General features: G+C 35.8%; 1 pseudogene; it reads right to left on the bottom strand.

Annotated features, from left to right (window-relative positions):
* Positions 1-21,356: 21,356 nt before the first annotated feature.
* Positions 21,357-21,455, bottom strand: LOC132305906 (small nucleolar RNA R71; annotated as a pseudogene).
* Between the last annotated feature and the right edge of the window lie 238 nt (positions 21,456-21,693).

The following is a 21,693-nucleotide window of genomic DNA, read 5'->3' as shown; positions in this document are numbered from 1 at the left end:
CACTTTTTTTGTACTTGTATCTTCATGTGCTTTCTTTTTTTTTTTCTTTTATTAACTTCTTTCAAGGTTTAAATGAGGAAGAAAGAAACTCTTTTCCTTGATATGTTGGAAGAAACTGGATAGTAAGCTTTATATTAATTGTCCAGCATCAAGTCTTCTACGAATTTATTTGGGAAGGTACCATCATTGCACAGCAGTGGTCAAATTAGCTGCTACGAGTTACACACTAGAGGACATATCACTTATTATTTTATTTTTTATTTTATTTATTTATTTATTTATTTTTAACTCAAAAGAATAATACTACTTCGGTCTCATATTAGATGTCAACTTCGGAATCTTTGACTTACAAAATTGTGAGTCAAAGTTTTTGATGTGAATATCTAATATGATACAGAGGTAGTATATAAGTATATAAAAAGAATAATGTGGGATTGAGGGAGTATTATTTGCAACCTGTTTGCCCCCATATTGAACACTTGATCTATAAGACCACGGCCATGACCTGGCCACCAAGGTCGGGATTGGCTTGTATCGGCCAAAGGCATCCATCAAACAAGCAAAAAGACAGTCAATTGTCTGAACAAACGTGTAGGCCTCATTTTTCCACCACTACAAATAGAACTCATTTATAATGAGAAAGAGATCCATCTACCAACACACTTGCTTTTATACTTGTATCTTCAGCCCTAAGCCTCTATACTTGGCCTTTACATTTTATGTAGCTCAACGCTAACATTCCTTTGCGCTTCACCATGTTCTAATTTTTACTAGTAACTTTAGGTTTTATTTTCTATCATTCACATATATATTTTTTAGTTTAACTTGGAGCTCTTACCTTGAAGTTTTCTTTCAAGCTTTTAACTTTTAGCCCAAGGTTCAACGTTGAATTAATGAACTCTTTACAATGCAACTCCAACTTCACTTTCTGTGTCACTAAAGAAAATGTAACTGGTCCTTATTTTAATAAAGTAAATAAAGAGAAGGTTATATCTTTCTTAAAATGTATATTTTTTAATTTTTTACTTTTCTATAGCTCCACATTCATACTATTCTCAACTCGTTTCAAAATTAATATTACTTCCGTCTTAATATAATTGTCCATTTTGTCAATTATACCGGACGGAGAAAGTAAATTATTTCATTAGGACGACTGATATGAATCGGTGAGAAGGTCGAGAAGGTTATTATTGCCCTTCACAATTTCCCATCAAATAAGCCAAATTACAGGGCCACCCACCTACACAGAAAAATATACTATACCCCGGGGTAGACAAACAGTCTTGGCATACCCATAAATAAGGAAATTACAAGCGTACCCCACTGGACTGCGGACACGCTTAGAGTCAAAACATAACCCCCATCTATATAATTTTTTATTTCTATTTTTTTTTGTTGCCATTTGAATGGTGGTACCGCACTAACATCTTCCGTCCTTCATTCGTTAGCACCCTATAAACTACTTCCATCTCCATTCTCAATTATGCATCTCTTTATCTGAGTCATACCATCATTTTCATAGTAATTTTCTCTTTCCATACCATCTATCTCCCAAGAGCTCCCTGTACATTTAAATTTTCTCTGTTCACTTTTCTTTATCACAATCATTATTATAAAATATTCATAATTGTACATTATTTTCCCATGTTCTAGATGCTAGATTTTCTCATAATTTATTTAAATTTCACTACTATCGAGTAAGGATTCTTTTCAGCGAGATCTCTCATATTCCAGTGAAACTAAATTTAAGGATCGAGAAAAAGCCATGTCATTTGGTAATCTATGTGAAACTAGATTTAAGGCCGAGAAAAAGCCCAAGTCATTTGGCAAACCACTTAATCCTTTATAACTAGTTTGGGAGAAACATCGAGAGAAATCCTATTCTAGAAATCTCTAAAATAGTGCATCAATTCTTAACTTTATGGACGGACAATTCATTTATGCTGCATTTGGTCTGCAAGAATGAAATAGAATGTAAGTGTGAATGGAATGAAAATGAGAATGGGATTGGTTGTAAAATATGAAATGTGTAGTAATGGAATGATAATAATCATTATAGTGTTTGGTTGGACCAATTTAAAATTTAAAATGAAATAAATTTCAAATTGAGTTATCCAAAATATCCCTCTTAGTAACAAATAAATTAAATTAACAAAATGACAGTCTTCTATAATTTTTTAAAAATAAATGGTGGCAGCAGCAGTGGTGGAGGTGGAAAGCGGTAATGGTGTAGGTGGTGGTGGTAGAAGGCGATAATGGTGTAGGTAGCAGTGGTGGAAGCCAATGGAGGTGACTGTGGTGGTGGTGGAAGCCAGTGGAGGTGGTGGTGAAAGGCGGCGGCAGTGGTGGCGATGGTGGTGGCGGTGAAAGGAGGTGGCAGCGGCGGCGGCGGCGGTGGTGGTGAAAAGCAGTGGCGGTAGTGGTGGTGGTGGTGAAAAGCGGTGGCGGGAGTGGTGGTGGTGGTGGTGAAAGGCAGTGGCGGTAATGGTGGTGGTGGTGGTGGTGGAAGGCGGTAGCAGTGGTGAAAGGCAATGGTGGAAGGCAGTAGTGGTGGTGGTGGAAGGCAGTAGCGGTGGTGGTGGTGAAAGGCGGTGGTGGTGGAGAAAGGCGGTGGTGAAAGGCTGTAGCGACGGTGGTTGTGGAAGGTGGTGGTGGTGGTGGTGGTGGCGGTGGTGAAAGGCGATGGCAGTGGTGGCTGTGGCAAAAGAAGGTGGCGGTGGTGGTGGTGGCAGAAAGCGATGGCTGGTGGTGAAAGTCGATGGTGATAGTGGTAGTGGAAGGCAGTGGTAGTAGCAGAAGTGGTTGTGGTGGTGGTGAAAGGCGGAGGTGGTTGTGATGGAATGTAGTGATGGTTTTTGGACTTGGAACATGAGGGGTTTTTGAAAAATTAATTTTTATAAAAAAATTACTTGGGAATGGAATGACCATTCTGTAGGTTTAGATGTTGAATGAATTTTCATTCCTACTTTAAATTGCAGACCAAACAAAAGAATGATTGGAATGGGCATTCCATTTTCATTCCATTACTGCACACCAAACACAACATTAGAGATATTATAGGTAATTTATACAATATATCCAAATTATCAAGTAATCAAAATCACAATCTTATATAATTATGGTATTAAAAGTTTATACGAAATATTTTATTAAAAGTTTATATTTATGTAAGGGCAAATTGCAAAAAACCACCTGTGACGTCCTTGGTTTTTCAAGCCAGTGTGTCCTGCGATGACCCAAAGTTTGACTCTATAACGGATCCCAAATGCGGAAGCGGAAATAGAAACCAAGTCTCTAGAGATGAAATACATCTCTAAGACGCCAAAGCGACCTTCCATGAGATCACAACACTCAACGAGAATGAAAACGGAAGCTAGGGTCGAAAATAAACCAAGTATGGCCACAAGGGTAAAATGGTCTTTCCACGTGAAAAAAACTCTCGAGAGATGTACTTCATTCCTAAGACACAATCATGACTTCCCATGAAGCCACGGAAACAAAAGGAAAACAAGCGGAAGCGACGTTTTAAAAAAAGGGACAAGTTTAGCCTTAGGGCAAAATGGTAATTTCTAGAAAGATTTAGGTGCCACCGAGTATATCGTTGAATAGATAACAAAAAATTAACAAAGTTAGACTCAAGAATCACTCAATTAGAAGTCCGGACGAAGAAGAAAGGACGAAAACAAATTTGGAAGTCGACGCGGCCAAGGGGGCAAACCCCTATGCGTTTCCAAGAGTTAATGCACCATTATAGGATGGGAGCATATTAAGGACGGATTAACTTAAGAGTTAAGTCCTACCTATTTTAAATAAGGGAACGGATTAACCACAGTGTTAAGTCCTACTTATTCGTGTCAGGTCAACGGAATAGTTGGATGACATATTATTGAAATAATAATTGGATAGGTTATTTTGATGGTTGGATAGGACGGATTTTACATATGGAATTATACACCATGATATGACCTTGAGTCTCAGGATCAGTGGTTAGGGTGCGTATATTGTCAGGGATGTGTAGCTAGATATAGTGTAGTTGTGTACCCTGGTAGGTCTAGGTACTCATGTCCACTATATGTGCGTTTTGCATGTTGCCTACTATTCAGGTTGAGACAACTCTATAGTCTAGTTAGGTTCATTTAGTGTGTATATATATGTTTATGGACTATTTAGTTATTGTTGAATTAATTAGGATGTGTACGTGTATCGGGTCTCTGTTTGGGATATAATATATTAGAACTTGTATGTGGGCCTGACCCACCATTATTTTTCAGGTGTTCGTCAGTTCCAGTCTTAGAGATTGTTCATGCCGAGCAGAGACAGTCATTCACCCTTCCGACTCTACGTAGGACTCTTCTTCATGGTTTAATTATTAGTTTTATTTCAGTTCAGTTATTTCAGTTAGGATATTATTAGGGGTCTACAATATGGATTCCCGAGTTGTAGTTTAATTAATTACTAGTATCCGAGGATTGGAGGATTTTATTATTGAATTTTTAATTATTATTTATTTGAGGATTTTGAAATAGGGATTTATTATTTAGTTTTCCTTCAGCTTATTGTTTATTTAATTCTTTATTATTATTTTTTTGTATTCAAATGCTTGTTTAAATATTAATTGTTTGATATCCTTTGTATTCTGTGCTCGGACTTGATCACCCGTGGCTCTAGAATCTAGGGGTATCACAATTTTTATATTATTCCCTTTAAAGGTAAAATTCCACATTTAAGTGTATACATTTGATTCAAATGAAGTTTGGCTCTTGGTCACATATCATATACATAAAATGAATGTCAAAAAGTGTGCTTAGGCACATATTACAAGTTTCAAGGAAAAAAATGACATTTTGGCCTAACTGTGCAATACAACTTAAAAAGGCAAAACGATGCGTGCTAACACTTGCATGCTCGTTGACATACATCAAATCACTTCAAAATATACAAGTTGACCTAGGGATGTTATGCATCCCAAACCAAGGTATCCGTACCTAAAAAATATCTCAACAACTAGGGTGAGTAAACAAGTTACTCGTAGGAAGAAGTGAATGCGTATACTCTAAAGTTTCAAATGTTATGCAAGTTCAACATAGATCATCACAAGGGATCATTCCTCCTAACGTCTATGTTCCAAGGTGAACTAAGGGATCATCTCAAGCTACTTAAGGAATTGAAATGAAAGACAACATATAAGTACACATGCTCAAGTATACAAAACAATGTTGAAACACAATGTGCGACATATGAGCATACCCTTAATATTATACTAACTCATATTAATATAAGATATGCAATATCTAAGCATATATACACAAGTATATAATTAATATGGAAACCCTCGTAAATCAAGTATACAAGCATAAGCATACTAGGCTAAATGAAATACGCATAAGACAATTAGTATACACGGTTCAAGTATACTAAATGAAATTTAAACACACGAAGCAAGTATACAAGTTTAAGTATACAAAATGAGGTTTAAATAAACGTAACAAGTATACAAGTTTAAGTATACTAAATGAAGTTTAAATATACAAGCAAACGTCAATTCATAAGCTATAAGTAATCCATGATTAACTACTTGGAAATTGAATGTGAAATCAAATAGTGGAAAGACTAGGACACGTGGTCACAGACTAAGCAATTTATTCTGGGTAATTATGACCCACAAGGTACTACTTAGTGCGCACTTATGAGTTAGGGAGAGTCTTGTCCCCATACTAGAGTCGAACCCTAGCTATCACATATATTATGTCCTTACAAGCTTTCCAAAATCAACAAGTTCAAAACTTTACAAATCAACAATGCAAGTAACCACGTTCCATGCACAAGTAAGGTTGAATCCACACAAACTATGTCCTAAAATTCAAGTCTAAATGGCATATGACATGTCAAGTCTCCAATATGCGATTTACACATAAAACAAGAATATTTTACAATAATTGAGCCAAATTACCATTCTAAGCCACAAGTACTAATTAAATAAGGTACAATTTAGTAACAAGCTTCTAAGGAAATCAATTGTGATATTCTAAACATGCTATATACCTACGCAAGATATATTTAAACAAGCTTTGCAAGACAATGATATCCTATATCATGCTAAGTCAAATTACCATTTTAAGAGGCCGCAAGTACTAATTCTACGCAAGTCTAATAACATGCTCACAAGGTAACTAAATGTACTATATTTCAAGAGATTGTCATTCTAACATGAAAAGTCTTTAAAATCAAATAATTTAGTAAATGAAAAAAATTATCTATGGCAAGATATATATGCTTCCAAGGCTTTGAATTATCAAATAAGCTATATAATGCATTTAAGCTATAATTCCACAAGTCCCTTTTTTATGTTATCTCTACTCATTATATATATATATGCTAAGCATGCCTTTAAATCATAGATTTAGCTACACAAAATATATATAGACTACAATTTGGCAAGCTAAACATATATATACACCAAACATGCTTTTAAATCACTACCCTAAGTCATTTCAAAGACTTTCCATCTAAATACAAGACTATGGTTTATCAAGCATGTTAATAATATAAATTAAGCTCCAAAAACACCTAAACACTTAGGAAATAAACATACAACAACCCCTACCTCAATTTGAGATGAAATCTCAAAAACCACCAAAACGGAACCTTTTCAAATGCAACACCACTTCGGGGTTTTGTCGGGGACAACAAACCCCCTTGCGGCAACACCAAAATCCAAACTTGGCTTCATACCTGAACTTGAAAAATGGCCAAAACGGGATTCCAATCGGTTGGAATCGAAGGCCTCGTCAAGGCTGACATTTATGCCTTAATCATCAATGAAAAAATCCAAGGGGAAGGGCTTCAAACGAGGAGATGAAGGGTGGCAGCCAATGGCTACCGACTGTGGAGGATCTCCCCCTATTTATAGAAAACTTAAAAAGTGCCCCGAACAGGTCCCGCCCGGTCCCAAAAAGTGAAATCTACGCAAATGAGCTCAAATGGTAAAACACTATGAACGAAAAAGAACCAAAATGAGAAAAAAATGAACAACGGAAGAAACAGTGTTAAAAACTGAGTCCCCAGTAGAGAGATATGCCCCGAGCAAGTTTGGCGGCAACTGGTGTCAAAAACTCGAAAACTACAAAGAATGTGAAAATACAAAGAATTTTAAGAGTACACGACTCGATGAAATGTGAAAATGAATCCTGTACGAAGATCCAAGCTCAAAAGAGATACTTTGCAATTAACTTTCATTAATTATAGAAAGACCCATACACAAAAGGATAACTGCACAAGTGACCTAAATGAAAATATCGTACAAAAGATATTTTCTTTAAAACCCTCAAATCAAAATATCTCCAAAAGATATTTATGAAAAACACCCTAAGAAACGAAAATGTTTTTGAAGAATCTCTTCATCCACGCCCCTACGGGAAAAAGAAAGTAACCAGCGAGCTTTTCTCCAAAAGTAAAGCTGCGCATTTTGAGGAAACCAACTGGAATAAAAGTATGTGAAGTCAAAAATCAACTCTGAACATGAAAAGTGAGGTTACGCGAAAGAAAATATCAACAAAAAAAAATTAATCCGTAAAAATGAAGAAAAAGGAAAGGAAGGAAAATGACCGGGTCATTACAGAATACATGGTATACAAGGAAAATCGTCTCAATAGGGAAAAACCTTGGTTGTTGGCATCATCCAATATAAGCTCCACTAGTTGTATGCAAGTTAGTTACACACTCAGTTGTCTCCTACACACACCCTTGTACGAGTTGAAACACTAGCTTTCACAGCCTATACATAAACACTCGCTCAATACAGTGCTCACAAACACTCCCCTTGTCCTAAGCACCATTGCTTGTGTTGGGATTTGTGTGCCCTAGCATAACAAATTCTTGTTTGGACTGTAAAGTCACGGTTCCTTATCTGAATATTATTATTTAGGCATTATACAATTGGTGAATGTAATGTATTATTATTTTTTCAATTCATTATGGAATTGATTGTGTCCACTTGATTACAAGATATATTTACATATGTATGTAATGGCAATTAATACAGGGTTATAAAAAGCAATCATAAATGGTTTAAAGTCGGTAATTATGGATGGACATTTAATTAACTAAGACTTGAACATAGTCCACGATAGGTTGAGATATATTACGAGAGCCGTCGTATAAAATTGCTCTCTATCACTGTTATGGCATTTGACCTTCAAGCATGAGAGAAGTATAGACTCTTTTATTAATTAATAATTACTTTAATTTGTTCAACAGATACTTTGGGATCCAAAGACCGGCAGTTTGAGTTGTTATGTAATTAATAATTAGAGGGTTATATTCTCAATAATTGTATCAGTGCTAGTTGTATTTTTTTGTATTGATTATGGTTGATCACAAATTAAATTCGAAGGCCTTCATATATTTTAGACAAAATTTTTTCTATGTATTAATTTACTAAATTATTATTTTTGTCAAACAAATTTTTATTGTGATCAACACAGATGTAATCAAAGGTATCAAAATAAATATATTAATTACGTAGTCGGATTGATGGCTTTATAATCCGATAAATAATTATGGATAGAGGGGTAAAAATGCAACATTGACTTCGAGGTTATTTACTATTTAGTTAGAGTTCAATTAATTTCTTTTAGTGGAGTATAAATTAATTTATGAATTAATTGAATTAGGTCCATGGTTTAATGGACCAGGCCAATTATTAATTTATAGTAGCCAAGAAAATAGTAAGTCCAAGGGATTCTCACCCATAGCACAACTTGATATTGGAGGCCCATTAGATTTGAGATTGGTGTGTCTTGTCTGGAACACTAGTGCGATAAAAATGTGGCCAAACTTAAATTTGTAAAATGCCACTACCACTACTAACTACTAAAGTAGCAAGAGTGAATAGGGATCGTCCCAAGGCAAAGAGAAGGCATTCCGGAATTAATGTTGGATTAGTAGGTTGAATGATCAAAAGAGGGTTTTGTTGGTTTAATTATACTACAATGTAAACTAAAGTAGTGCAATGTAAAACAAGTAAAATAAGTGAGATGTAGAGAATGAGAGAGGGTTCTTGGGACATAGAGTTCACCACTAAGCATTGCCTTTATTTGACAAATTAGGGGGACTATGTGTTGTAAACAAAGTGTATGCAATTGATTGAAATGATAAACTTGGATGGCCAAGTAAGCATATATTATCTAAACAATCAAGTGAATAGCACAACATATCAAATTAAGCCATTAATTCTTCCATAAGCCCACAATCAATGCACACTTAACAATCTAGAGAAATATACTACTTGTACTCATAAGCATGGATCATCAAACAAAAAGAATGGAATATCCACCTATCTAGGAAATTAAGGCAATTAAACTACAACTATGCTAATGACATGAAAATTAAACTAAGGAGGTGGCACAATCCATCAAGAAATAAGTATGAACCATCAAATAAACCACAAGAGTAAACCATTAAGCACCATGCCTTGACCCATACTAGACCAAACATTGTAATACACATAGATATGCATCAAATGTAAAGAATCAAGTGTAAAGCACATGACCATTCATTCCAACATACATAGACATATGAGTAGAATTTAAAGATCAATTGGAAGTATTAAACTACACAAATCATGTAGAAACAATATTTATATAAATAAGAGGTCAAAACAATAGTTACAACATAAATCCCCATTAATTACAATCATCTAGGAAGCATACTTAGGGCTATCTCTAGCCCCAAGAGAATAGTCTAGCCACTCATGGTTGGTGTCATCCAACCCTCAAGGGCTTCCTCCATGGTTGAATTCATCTTCCTCCTTGGTTGTTCTTGTTAATCTAAGATGCCTATCTTGAGGTTTACTCTTTCAATGACAAAATACAAAATGCAAGCTAAAGGCTCAAAGCAATTGGATATTGAAATGTTGATATATTGGGGTTTTATCAAGTGTATACAAGTTGTTATAAGCTTAATTATTAAGATCATTGCTCACTGAAATATCAAGGAAGTCAATGCAGCCTTTGTATATTGTGAATTATGTGACAACAGTTACTTTCTGCCTACAACACTTGTCAAGGGCATTTTAGTCTCTATACATATTTCAATATTTATACTTCATTTGTATGAGAATCCACATTGGTCATTTGAGCTCAATTATTCAATATGATAGACTTATTCAATGTGACAGCAGTGTTTTTAACCTTTCTGTCAAAAGGAATCTGCAAGGGCATTAGTGTAATTTTGTGTGATGTTATATGGTCCTGACATGTGCACAATGGTCCTAGAGTGAGAGAATATGGCCAGCTTTACATTTCTTGGGGATCAAGATTAAAAAGGCTTTTCAAATATATATACATATACATATACATATACATATACATATTGATATAATGAGCTGGTATATATGCTTTTCAAGGTGAGTTTGCAAGGGGCAAAATGGTACTATTTCCTCTACATTGTTAAAATTTCTTTGCTCATGGATTAGAAGACCTCAGCTCAATCCTATCCATTTGTTTTAGGGCTGCATCATCAAAGGGTGTGTGTATAAAAGCAATGCTACAGCTGCTGCTAGGGTTTAAGCCTAAAAATTACATTTCAAAAACTGATATAGAGGCTGTTCTCGAGAGAATATGTAAAGAGAAGTTAAATGAGTCTTTCTGAGCATTGATTCAACTGTGTAAGCTCATGTTAATCTCAAAAATCATTATGTGCAAATGATCTTTAAAGACCTACAGAAAACTAGTGCTGTTACTGAAATAAAGTTGCTATCAAGGCTGAACTGAGGTGTCAAGTGTTGTTCCAGAGGCTTAAGGTGCTAAGTGAAGGTTATAGCAAGTCTAATACACCTATTTACATCTGCTGAGATCAGGTATAAGCTCAAATACTCACTACTTCAGAATTTGGTACATTAGAGCTTGATATTTGAGATGAAATAACTGCTGTAGTCTACTTTTTTGATTTATTAAGCTATAAGCTGAGTGTTTAACATCTGAGCATGATTAACTTGTTGATTTGAAGCTATTAAAATTGGATTTATATTAGAAAGTTGGTTAGTTTCAATATTGACCCTAAGAAGCACACTAAACTAAGGTTTTAACCTTGTTTTTGTTGAGATTAGTGAACTAATTTGTGATACCATGGTTCAATCGCTGTTATTTTCATTTGAAAATGAGTATATTGATTATACAAGTATGTGAGAAGATGAACAAGTACTGAACATGGTCAAAATTCCAGAATTGCCCTTAGAATCAAGTTGCTACTAGCCTGAGATTAAACAAGCCTTTTGTGTGTAGTGAGATTCTGAATTCTGCATTGAAGTGTTTTACCTTTCTTTGTTATTGATTCTAATATGTTGAGCAAGTGTAAGGTTATGTTTGGGAAGTGAGGGTACAGTGGTGAAAGCTGAATAAGATCTATTATAGTGTTTGTGTACTGTCATTGTTGTCAGCTGAACTTGTTATGCAGAAACAAGCTGTGAACATATTTTAGGGCTTAAATTTATAAATATCTGGTTGTGCTTGACCTCTAGAATTTTGTGTGAAGATAATACAAGGTTGTGAGAGTGCTTTCCAGGTTTGAGACCTTGCAGAATACCTGTTATAGCCTCGGACCAGAGACATTCAAGCAGCACCAAATTAGACCCTGTTGAAACTGTATTGCTACTGATTTTGTCCTTTATTGACCTAATCTTGCTGTGCTTACTGAATATACTATGTGTACAAGTGTATTGTGATTATTTGTAGCTGTGGGAACCGGAATTTGATTAAGGCTCAGAGGTTTTGGTAGAATTGCCCTTGAGAGCTTGGAAGCTAGGGTGTGTTCTTCAAGTCTAGTATGAACTAAGATTCTTATACTTTGCTCCATTCATTATTATAACCTATTGAACAAGTTTATTTTATGATATCAAGGTTGTGAATATAGAAGAACAGTCAGTGTTGAAGCTACAGGGTGATTTGACAGATTTACCCTTATCTAGGGTTTTGAAGCCTTATGTGCTGAAATTGTTGTATTCTTGCTGTCCATTCTCCAAGATTGATTTGAGCAAGTTAGTTGAGCTTATTCAAGGTTGTGGGAATCTAGTGTGAGCTATAAGTGAAGCTGCATTGTGATTTTACAGTTCAATCCCTCTAGTTGTAGTGAAGAGAAAGCTAGGGTTTCACATTATTTTACTTTAGGTTGTGTGTTCATTCTTATCTTGTGTTACAATTGAAGAAAAGTGTACTTAGTGTATTGACACTTCATTATAAATGGTTGTGGGGCTTTGATACCTCACCCCATTGTCAATTAAGCTATTTAGAGCTTTGGAGTTCAAGCAAGGTTGCTTAGGATAAGGGGAGTGCATGTGTGCACTGTGTTGAGCTAGTATGTGAGGATTGGTTGTGAAAACTAGTGTCTTGATTGGTATAAGGTTTGTACAGAAAGTGAGACAGCTGAGTGTGTAATAAGGTACTTGCAACTAGTGGATGCTTTATTGGCTAAGGCCAAAAACCAAGGTTTTTCCCTATTAAGAGGGTTTTCCTTGTAAATCTTGTGTTGTGCTGTGTTTTAGTTCTTCTTCTTCTTTTAAGTTTGTTTTGTTCTGAAGCTTACTTAAAAAGAAGAAAGAATTTACGTAGACAAATTCACCCCCTCCCCTCTTGGTCTAACAGTTCTTGGTAGAAACCCTAGAAGAATGAAGAACTCTTCCCAAAATATAATGTTTTTCTCTCTAATCTCTAGCTAAATCCTCTCTAACTAACCAGTCTCTTTGCTTAAAATAGCCAAATTCCTTATATAGGTAGCTCAAATGTCACACCCAATGGTCTGATCTCGTGCACTACGACCTCCAAATGATTGCACCACGAGTACACCTTCAATTCAGCTTGAAATCTATTTTGCACACAATTTGAGGCAGTTCGATTGATCACATAGTTGTTCTGATCGATCGAAGTAAGGCGGCACATTTATTTAGATAAGGACAAAGGCTGAGATATTTATGGGAAAAGGACAAAAGTGGTTGGTGAGGATAAGATCAAAAGGTTCAATCGATCAAAGGAAAGGTTGGATTGATTGAATATAAAATTTTCTTGAGGATAAGGACAAGGGGTTCGATCCATCATGGCATGGTTGGAACGATCGCAATGCGATCGATTATACCGTGGTTAGATTGATCATTGAGGACTTTTTCACCACTTTGCTTCCACTTTGCTTCCACTTTGCTCCTTTCTTCCACTAGACTTTAGATTGCATCCTCCAATGCTCTAATTCTGCTGATTTGACATGTTTTGGAGATAAGTACCTGAAAAGGGGAATAACACGAAATTAGACTAAAACGGAAAAAGAAGATAGATAAAGGTCCTGGAACATTCAAGTTTAAGGGGTTTAAATGCGCATTTTTCAGCGCTTATCACACCCTCAAACGTAAATATTGCTAGTCCCTAGCAATGAACTACGAAGTAGAGACATGAAATGAACAACTAAACAACTATAAACTAGAAAGCAATGAATGGAGAATGCCACTTTCGTAGGGAACACAATTGCATTTAACATATGCAATAAGCCTTTTAAACCCCTATGTTACCCCTAGTGGACGAGTAAAGTCTCGTGAGGGTTTCTAAAAATGATACCCACAAACATTAAGCTCTTTTTCACTAAAGAGGCTGTGACGACCCTGGATTTTTCAAACTAGCGTGTCTTGTGATGACCCGGAACGGATCCAGATGCGGAAGCAAGAAACAATACAACGGTCTCCAAAGGCACAACACACCTCTAAGATACTTTGATGACCTTCCATGAGGTCATGGAACTCAATGAGAATTAACGCGGAAGTAAAAGATTGAAAAGATAACAATTAAGCCCCCAAAGGCTAAATAGTCATTTTTAAAAATATGAATTTAGGTGCCATCGAGCACACCACCAGAAAGAAAATAAAAAAATAATCAAGATGGACTCAAAAATCACATGATTCGGAATCGGGACGAAGGAGAAACGATAAGACGAAGAAAAATGAGCACTTAAGTCTAAAAGGGTAAAATGGTGATTCCAAATTGAAATGGGTACCCCCGTGTACACCATTGAATAGAAAATGAAAAATAAATAAATATGGACTCAAGAATCACATGATTTGGAGTCCGGATGGCAAAGATATCAAGTTCTGAAGTCGAAGGAAGGTAAACCTTATCCCGGTTCGAACCAAATCCTGACACTACTTCACTAAAACTTGAATATCTCAAGCTACAAGTGGAATCTGAAGCTTCAATTGGTACCATTGGAAATCTTATTTCGACACGGTTAATTTAGACTCAAGAACGGACCAAATTGGAGTTAAAACGAAGGAGATACATCAACTTGAAGTCAGATGTGTAGTGTTGAACCAAACACACACACACACACACACACACATGATTGATACGGATGAGTGCTTGTGCAAGGACTATGAGTGCTCATAGATGAGCACGCCCAGGGCCAAATCCCACTGCCCCACTTATGAGCGCTCGTACCCCATGTACGAGCGCTTGTCCAACTTACAAGCTTAATAGCTTTTTGAGTTTGAAATGTGATTTTGAGGACTTTCTAGGCCTTTTTGAAAAAAAAACAAAGAATAAACCCCCTCCAAAATCATGTTTTCTACCCGAAAACATCGACAAAAATAGAAAAAATTACTGTGAAATGTCTAGAATGCCTCTATATCATATTGGGCTCAAAACGGCAAAAATGCAACTTTGCGCCAAGTATGCATTTGATCCCAAATGCATTTCTAGGCTGAAATGAACATGCACGCAAACGTAATAAGTGATTTTGAGTGTGTGGGGTCCGCGGCTCCCAAAAATGACTGAGTCAAAATCCGACCCCCCGACGGGCAAAAGGCGAAAATGAACTTGAAATAGAAATTTTGAAATCCAAAATTAACAAATAATTGGAAATTACCGTTTGGCCCTTGGCCACACTTCATACATGATTAATAAGACCCTATGAAAGAATAAAATGGAATTCCCACACTCGATGTAAACATGGTGAAGCAATAACTTGTGATTTTTTAATGTTTACATAATATTTCATGAAGTCAGGATTTACATAGAATACAAAATACATGTCATTGGCCTCTGACCTCATCTCATACATGTCAAATACAATACAAAAAGTGCACTTATGTACATATTACATATATGGAATCAAACTTACACATTTTGACATAAAAGCTACAAAAGGCATCTCATGCTAACATTTGCATGAAATGGAAACTTAAAAGCTACAAGTCATCCACGGAATGATGAGCATCACGAACCAAGCCTTCGTACCTGAACAAAACCCCAGTAACTTTGGGGTGAGTAAACAAGTTTACTCGTAGAGAATGAGCATGCATAGACTCGATTTCTTTAGAGATTTTTACATTAACTTGAAACAATTGAAAAGGGTCATGCCACCTAACGTCTATGTCAAGGTGAGACTCAGGGATCATCCTAAGCTACTCATGCAATTCAAATACAATATACGACATACAAGCATACCGGTTACAAGTGTACTGAACGAAAATGAAAATATGTGAGGTAAGTATACAAATCACAGGTATACTAACAAGATTGGAAACACATAAGGCAAGTATGCAAGACACGAATGTACTAGATGGAATTTAATATACAAGAAGCAAGTGCACAGTTTCAAGTGTGCTAGATGAGATATAAACACACGAAGCAAGCATAATATATATGCAATTAAACAGGGTAAGAAATACTCCATATAACATGACAAGAGGATACTAGAATACAAGGATCACATTATCAATGCAATTTACATGATTTGGACATACCATTTAACACGACAAGAGTTATACATGAAATCAAGAACGAGGCATAATATCTATGCAATTAATCAAGGTAGGAAATACTCCATATAATAACACTTGAAATCTAAGGGTTTAGAGATTTTGCATGTTGATATAAATCATTACATGTGGTCCATGTCACTTAGAATCTAAGTCAAGTTACATGTATATGATCATTCCTAAATCACGATAGCATAAAGTAACATGAAATGAGATAACTAAGAAAATTAACAAGATTGAAACAATTCACTTAACACGACAAGGACAAAGCGTGAAATCAAGGACAATGCATAATATCTATGCTATTCAAACAAGTTGGATCATCTCATATAACACGAAAAGTTTCTTAAATCTTCAAGGAATACAACACTTGAAATTTAAAAAGTGAAATCAAAGATGAAGCATAAAATCTATGCGATGAACAAGGTTGGAATATTCCATACAACACGACAAGAGAACACTAGAATATAAGGATCACATCATCAATGCAATTTACATGATTGAAGAATTCCAATTAACACGATAGGAGTAATACATGAAATCAAGGACAAGGCATAATATCTATGCAATTAACAAGATTGGTGCATTTCACATAACACGAAAAGTTTTAAATCTTCAAGGAATAGTAACTTAAAATTTAAAGAGTGAAATCAACCAATGTGGAAACTCGGATATCACCCGGATTAAAACCGTACTCTTGGGATCACTTTAGGGCTACTAACCCATGGGTACCTTCCTCTAGTGCACACTATAGTATATGGAGCTCTCTATCTCCCGTACTAGAACCAAGTCCTAGCCATGCCAATTCTTAATTGATATCCCAAGTTCCAAAATCAACAAGTTGTGCAAGTCAAAATAGTATCAAGATACAAGAAATGCATTAATCACGTTTCATGCACAACCAAGATTTTGGAACACACAAGCCCAAGATTCTCAACTATGGTGGCATGTGAAATGTCAAGAAATCATAGTATGCATCCACATAGACTACGAACTATGATATATAACACATAGAATCCATTGATGTAAATATACCACTAGTATAAGATTAATGGTTTAATTACTTGTTTAACAACTCATGAACAATTAAATCATTACAATGCAAGGGTGCAAGTTCATTAACCACATTAATGAAGCCAAGATACAATAAGTCATGATACATGAATAAAAAGTCAAAAGCCCCATGAGATAGGTGTCCAATTCATTAGAACACTAAGTAGAAATTAATTAACCTAATTAATTAATTTCTTTAGAAATCAAAGTTGTCTAAAAATTCTCAAAATCATATATATGGATGTCCATTCCATGGTGATTGCAAGTATCACATCAATTTCACAAAGTGAGCAAGTTATAATCATGTGGAATTTAATTAATATTAATTAATTAAATCTCTAGATTTTAAAAGTTATTTAAATGATTCCAAATAAATATATAACAAGGATTAAGTCATGGCCATGCCATATAGCAACTTGCGGATAGATCTGTAAAGCAACCTTATGGTATCATTGAAGATGTACTCATCATGGTGGACAATTTCTACTTTCCAGTAGACTTTGTGGTTCTAGATACTAAACCAGTCCATAATCCAATAAAACATATTCCTGTAATCCTTGGTCGGCCTTTCTTAGCTACAACTGATGCTTCAATTAATTACCGAACCTGGGTGACGGATATTTCTTTTGGAAATATGAAAGTAAAGCTTAACATCTTTAGTGCTTCTCAACATCCTCAAGGGGAATATGAGTGTTTCTCTCTTGACATCATTGATGAAATGGTTGAAGAATCTCTCCCATTTATTTTAAGTCAAGATCATCTTGAAACTTGGTTGGCTCATTTTGACTTTGAAAATTATGATATTGATCAATCCATTTGTGAAGTCAACATTTTGCTTGAAGCCAATGTAATCTCGGACTTTCCTCCTTGGAAAGTGCCAAAGGAACCTCTTTCATTAATTTCCAGCACTCCTCCTATTCCTTTATTGAAATCTCTACATCAACTTGAGTTAAAACTGCTTTCGGTTAATCTCAAGTATGTATTTCTTGGTGTAAACAAAACTCTTCCAGTCATCATTGCATCGGATCTTTCAAAAGATCTAGAAAACAACCTTTTAGCAGTGTTACAAGAGCACAAAGAAGCTATTGGTTGGTTGGTGGTTGATTTAAAAGGAATTGACCCTTCCATTTGCATGCACTATATTCTTTTGGAGGATAAAGCTAAACTTTCCCGAGAGGTGCAGCATCGGTTGAATCCAAACATGAAGGAGGTTGTCATAAAAGAGGTAATCAAGCTATTAGATGCGCGAATCATTTACCCCATCTTGGATAGCAAGTGGGGGAGTCCCACTCAACTTGTTCCAAAGAAGTCTGGCCTCACTGTTGTTGAAAATTCAGTTGGAGAACTCGTGCCATATCGTACTACAACTAGTTGACGTGTGTTGATGAGCGCTGAAAAGTGTGTATTTAAACCCCTTAAGCTTAGGCATTCTAGTACCTTTATCTATTTTACTTTATCGTTTTAGACTGATTTCGTATTATTTCCATTTTCAGGCACTTATCCCGAAAATAAGCTAACTCAGCCAAATAAGAGCAGAAATGAAGCAATTCTGGGATGAATCAAAGAAAGGAGCTAAGTGGAAGTAAAAGGAAGAAAAAGGTGGAAATCAACATCTTTGATTGATCTCAGATCAAAGTTCGATCGATCCAACATGATCGATCTCAGCACTTCAAGATGGATTAGAGCCATGATGACATTTTCAGAGAGCTCAAAAGTTTGATCGATCCAACATCATTCTTTGATCGATCGAACTACCTTGTCCATATCCAAATGATTGATCTTATCTAGTTGTACCACCCTACCAACCACTTTTGTCCTTTTCCCAAAAATATCTTCAAAATATCTCAGATTTGTTTTTATCCAAAAAGTGCCGCCATTGAGGATCAATCCAACTTCAGTTCGATAGATCTCAACCATGTTCAATTGATCTAAGTCCAAGGTTCAATCGATCGAACTTCCTCCAGTGCGAAAAAGTTAAATTTTCATCTCACAAAAAGTTGTCTTTTATCCAATCATTGGGGAATATTTGTTACATGACCCCAGCTTATTTTGGGTGTCATTTGACCTACCTATATAAGGATAAGGATTACATATCACAACAAATTACATCATATCATATCATACCTTGTAGAACTCTTGGAGAGGAAGTTTAGAGGAGGAGGAGGCTAGAGACACCATTGGAGACTCTTCATCAACCAAGGAGCAAATCTCTACCATGGAGTTAGCCTTTGAGGGTTGGAGAAGCACTACCATGAGTGGCTAGACATCCTCTTGGGGCTAGAGTTAGCCTTAAGCATGCTTTCTACATGTTGATTTTGTGTATTATTGAGGGATTAGTGTTGTAATACATGTTTTGGCACTTTTATATATATATCTTGTTTATTCAATGATTTATGTGGTTTAATGCTTCCAATTGATCAATTCATTCTATCCATATGTTTATGTATGCTACAATAGATGTTCATGTGTTTGTCTCTATTTCTTGTGTTATTGGTGCATGTCTATGTGTATTAATGCCATAGATCTAGAGATTGTCAAAACATTGTGCTTAAAGGAATGCTCTTGTAATTTTCTTGATGGTTCATGCTCATTTCTTGATGGATTGTGCCTCTTCTTTAGCTTAATTAGTTTAATTTTATGTCATTAGCTTAATTGTAGTGTAGTGGTAGCATAGTTGTTATATGGGAGGACAATCCATGCTTGTTGTTTGATGTTCCATACTTTTGAATGCAAGTAACATATGTCTCTAACCTTGTGGTGTATTTGGCTTGTGAGCTTAATGAAAGGATTAATGACTTGCTAGATATATTGTGCTTTTCACATGCTATTTAGACAATATATACTTAATTGTTAGATATATTGTGCTTTTCACATGTTCCTTAGACAATATATACTTAATTGGTCACCCTTGCTAATTGAATCAACCAAACACACACACACACATCAATATTGCAACACATATTTCCCTCATTAGTCACTTGTTAAGGGTGTAGAAAAGTATTGTTTGGTGGTGACCTCTAAACCCCAAGTTCTCTCTCTTTTACTTATTCTTTATTGTATTCAATTATTTAGTTTAATTTGCTCTCTAGTTTAATCAACCAACCAACTATTTGTTTGATCACTTGACCTACTAACCCTAATAGTGATTCCACAAGCAAATTCGACTCCAATCCCTTGGGACAATCCTTACTCACCTTAACTATATTTTTAGTGAAGGTAGTAGTGGCTTCTATAAATGTAAAACTTGGCCCTCGCCTTAATGCACACTTTTAAGCTTGTGGTGCGGCGACACACCATCAGTTTTTGGCGCCGTTGCCGGGGATTAGGCAACGTCGTATTTGTGGAATGAATTAGGAATTAGTAGTCTTTTGGTCGTGTCTTTACTTTATTTATTTATTTATTTTTGATTACTTATTGTGTTTGTTCATCTTTGACAAGGAGCATTGAGCTAGGAAGCAAGCAAAAGAACATTCAAGCAAAGGAGCTAAGCAAGCATGGAAAAATGCTTAAAATTTAAAAAAATTGCTAAGCTAAGCTATAAATTTGGAGTTGAAGTGTTATAGGACCTTTGTGAGACTTTCTTTACTCGCGTAGAGGCTTGTTTTTAAATTCTTAGATAAATCGTAAGCCTACGTGGAGGCATTCTCAATTGTTCTTTGCATAATTGTTGTTAAAGCATAGGAGTATGGGTTAAGTGTTTGTGGAGGAAGATTCATTGAATTGTTGTGAAGTCGAAGTGTTTGTTTATTCATTGTATTTGTGTGTTTTACATTGTGCATGTATAGTCGTAGATCACTAAGACCAACTCTTGTCCCCCTGGTTTGCATCTTGAATCCGTAGTTAGAAATCATAGGGGAAGAGGAAGTTCTAGTTCTACCCAATCCATTACATCAATGGAAGGCCATAATGAAGAGCATGTAGAGGACCTTGGTCACATAGACCAACAAGGTATCCTCCATCCAAATGTCCATCATGAGAACATGCAAGCACCATTAGACATGCCTAGGCCATTAATTCACCAACCATAACAGCAACACGGCCAAGTTCCATTTGGAATGCCAAGGCCAATGTATGCTCCATAACCTCCCATCGTTTAAGGAAATCAAAATCAAGGTGCCCACGTTGCACCTCAAATTGCTAATCCTCCACTTGCTTTAAGAGATCACTATGTGCCTAATGAATACAATGCACCCACATGCATTCAATTGCAACCATTTAGAGCACATCACTATGAAATTAAGCCACAAACCATTCAAATGCTTCCCAACTATCATGGACTTCCAAGTGAAGAACCTTACAAGCATTTGGATGAGTTTCTAAAAGTATGTTCCACCGTAAAATATACGGACATGCCGGAAGAGGTCTTAAGACTCAAACTTTTTCCATTCACCTTAAAAGACAAGACAAAGTATTGGTTTAACAATCTTAGACCTTTTTCAATCACTTCTTGGGCAGAAATGCAACAAGAGTTCTTGAAGAAGTAATATCCGGTTTCTAAGACTAATGCCATGAGAACCTCAATTCGGGAATTTTCACATGGGGATGGAGAACTGTTTCATGATGCATGGGAACGCTTTAATGAATTGCTTAGGAAGTGTCCACATCATGACATGCCCAAATGGCAATTAGTTCAATATTTCTTTGAGAGCTTATCGGACAATTACAAAGGCATGGTTGATGCTTCCATGGGTGGCTCATACATTGATAGGCATGAGGATGACGTGTGGCGTCTTTATGAGAGCATGAGTGAAAATTCTTTGCATAGAACATTATCATCTAAGAATAGTAGAAATTCACAAGGTAGGAAGAGTGTTGGCTTACATCAAGTCGACCATTTAAATGAAATAGCC

This window comes from Cornus florida, unplaced genomic scaffold (genome assembly GCF_030987335.1).
Source record: "Cornus florida cultivar Cherokee Brave unplaced genomic scaffold, ASM3098733v1 CherokeeBrave_3.0.0_Hap2_Chr04, whole genome shotgun sequence".
Classification (NCBI taxonomy): domain Eukaryota; kingdom Viridiplantae; phylum Streptophyta; class Magnoliopsida; order Cornales; family Cornaceae; genus Cornus; species Cornus florida.
The sequence above is the reverse complement of the archived record's forward strand: the minus strand, read 5'-3'. Positions and strand labels throughout refer to the sequence as shown.